The sequence below is a fragment of the Pundamilia nyererei genome, unplaced genomic scaffold, assembly GCF_000239375.1.
Source record: "Pundamilia nyererei isolate P.nyererei 1_Seehausen unplaced genomic scaffold, PunNye1.0 scaffold00519, whole genome shotgun sequence".
In the NCBI taxonomy this organism is placed as follows: Eukaryota; Metazoa; Chordata; class Actinopteri; order Cichliformes; family Cichlidae; genus Pundamilia; species Pundamilia nyererei.
The window spans coordinates 113,580-116,366 of record NW_005187920.1 but is presented as its reverse complement, the minus strand read 5'-3'; the positions used below and the strand labels follow the sequence as shown (position 1 = coordinate 116,366).

The following is a 2,787-nucleotide window of genomic DNA, read 5'->3' as shown; positions in this document are numbered from 1 at the left end:
TTTTCAACAGTAAGCTTTACCGTGTGAAAATATATAAACACTTGATTATAAGGCATACTTGTTTCTACTTGATTATACTTTAATGATTTAACTAAAATAAAAATTCTCTTAACAGTTTTTAAAAGCAACATGTAAATTCTCAACAACAACCAAAACACTGATCAAATCTTTGAAAGATGTATTGTTGTTGTGAGATGTGTAAAATTAGTGCATGCTAGGGTTTGTTATTGAAAATAGTTCAGTTGTTTTTTCTATTTTAATGACCACCTACACCCCACAATACTCTTTTAAAACGTTTTGTTTTCAGATTCTTTCTTTTAAAATCTATCAAGTGCCTGTTAATTAGTCTTATATGAAAAAATTTGAAATCAACTTTTATAGGATTTTATTACAGCAAAGGCTATTGATTTCTGATCAGACCCAGAAGCAGGTTTTGTAATTTTAGTTGAACACCAAAAAAATTCAAGTTATATTTGTTTTTTGTACACAGAGACATGAAGTGAGACTCTCAGCTTTTGAAACTGGTCAAACTGGATCTGCTGTGCAACAGCACAGTCTGAGTAACAAGATTCTCCACTGTCACATCATGACATCCTTGGAGGAGAGCCAACAGTTTGTGACAAAGTATAATCTACAAAAATGAATATAAAGACCCGGAGCTCTGAGTCTCTCCTCTCTGCCTCCTCCACAGACTGATGGAGGCAGGAAAAGCTGCCTTCAGTCATCAATAAGTGGATCCACAGTAACAACGACTCTGAGTTCAGCTGCTGACCATCAACTTACTCTACTTCTGCATCACAGGTGAAGAACTAATGCTGAACTAAGCTGCACAAAGCTGATGTTAGCCAGGAAAACATTACAGAATGACTTTAATGGAGAGACCAGAAATAATAACACACAGTTTGTTATGTGAAGAAATCAAACATGAGCTGAACAAACAGTAAAGTTCCTAAAGAGAAACTGTTAAAGGATGAAACAAAACAAACTTACATTTTCTTCAACCACAGACACGAACAACAAGCTCCACTCTACATCTGGATACTAAACATAGATGCACAGGTGAGCTGCTTCCTGGAACGAGGCGGGACAGGTGGGAGGGGCTTGACATGAACAATCGAGTTCATTTAACTCAGGGGTGTCAAACTAGAGGCTCGAGGCCCGGTGTCCTGCAGGTTTTAAATATCACCCTGGGTCAACACACCTGAATCAAATGATTAGTTCATTACCAGGCTTCTGGAGAACTTAAAGACACGTCAAGGAGGTAATTTAGCCATTTAAATGAGCTGTGTTCGATTAAGGACACCTGCAGGACACCGGGCCTCAAGGCCTGGAGTTCGGCACCTGTGATTTGAATGAACACTAGAACATTTGTCTCCTTTCTTCGTGGTTCATTGCTTTAAATTTGCATTTAATGTCTCCATGTGTGCCTCTGTTTTCAGAAAAACTGTTTTCATTCTGCCTCATGACTACAGACTTGACACTTCCATGTTCACTACAGACCACAGTTTGTCATGCACACATAATGAATGGACAAACAGCTGTCATTTTAACTTATTTACAACCTGCTGCTTAAAAATATCATCTAATTAATATATTTATTACTTCATAATCAGACTATGCAATGACAGCAATTTTATCAAAGATAAAAAAGAAAAATTATTCATGAAGCAAAATCACATCAGTATGACATTTTTAATGGATCCTGATCCTTGTCACTTTACTGACTGTATTTGTTTATTGTTATTGTTATTATTATTATTATTATTATTAATAATAATAATAAAAGTCAAGTTTTGTCTCCTGCGCAAATCCTTACCATATCATGGTGGAAGGGTTTGTGTGTCGCAGCGATCCCAGAGGCTATGTGCTAGTTGCTAAACATTTTTAATTTATTTATTAAACCTTTAACTTTTATTTCAGCCACATGTCAAATGCAATCAAAGTGTCTGACCTCTAAAGAGCTCCAACTTTTAAGTTCATCAGTTTAAAAAAAACTTGAAGCAATAGGTAGCATTAATTCTTTTTATGGTTTGCCAACATATTCTGGTTTACTGTGTGAGAATCAGAGCTGTTTTTAATTATGTTGGGTGTTTTCAGCCAGTTAAACAGCTTCCATGGACGTTTCAATCACCAAACTCGAACAACTAGTAACTGCATGCAGCACAGTTTCAGTTTGCAGCATTCCTTCTTTGTGAAGCATCAACAGTAACGACATGTTATTTAACAGAGCTGCATAAAGACTACCAATTCAAATCAATTCACTTCAATTTTATTGAAGAGATCATGGCACTGTAAAAACATGAAAACATATTACTGTAATACTCAACTGCAAAATGTTAAAAAAAATCCAATAAATGAGGAATAGTGATGCTACTGTATTATGGGGTGTCTTGTGAGTCCTACCTCTAAAAATGAATAGTCTAGACTTTAATGACAGAGCATAATTCAGACATCACAAAGTTTCTCACACTACAGAATAAAATGAATCCCACAGACATGAAGGAATATTTGTGCTTTTATGCAGAGAGTCAGCATCAGCTCTCTGCTCTGTTTCACATAATGTTCATGCAAATCAGAGGTGGTTTTAATGATCATCCATAGAACCACCAAACTAGAAAAACCAGTTACTGCATGCAGCAGAGTTCCTATTCTTTGTGAATCATCAACACTAATAACACATTATTAAACAGGACAGTATAAGTACAAAGAGTCTGACTCACACCTGAACAATAATGCTGTGTGACACCTGCTCTGCTCGTATCAGTTTGAGTCCAAACAGAAATGTGA

General features: G+C 36.0%; 1 protein-coding gene across 1 annotated transcript in view; it reads right to left on the bottom strand.

Annotated features, from left to right (window-relative positions):
• Positions 1-1,033, bottom strand: part of cmah (cytidine monophospho-N-acetylneuraminic acid hydroxylase) — a 55,449-nt gene extending 54,416 nt beyond the window's left edge. The window contains exon 1 of the mRNA XM_005754189.1: positions 991-1,033. The gene's annotated coding sequence lies outside the window, so the exon portion shown is untranslated. The remainder of the gene's footprint in view (positions 1-990) is intronic.
• Between the last annotated feature and the right edge of the window lie 1,754 nt (positions 1,034-2,787).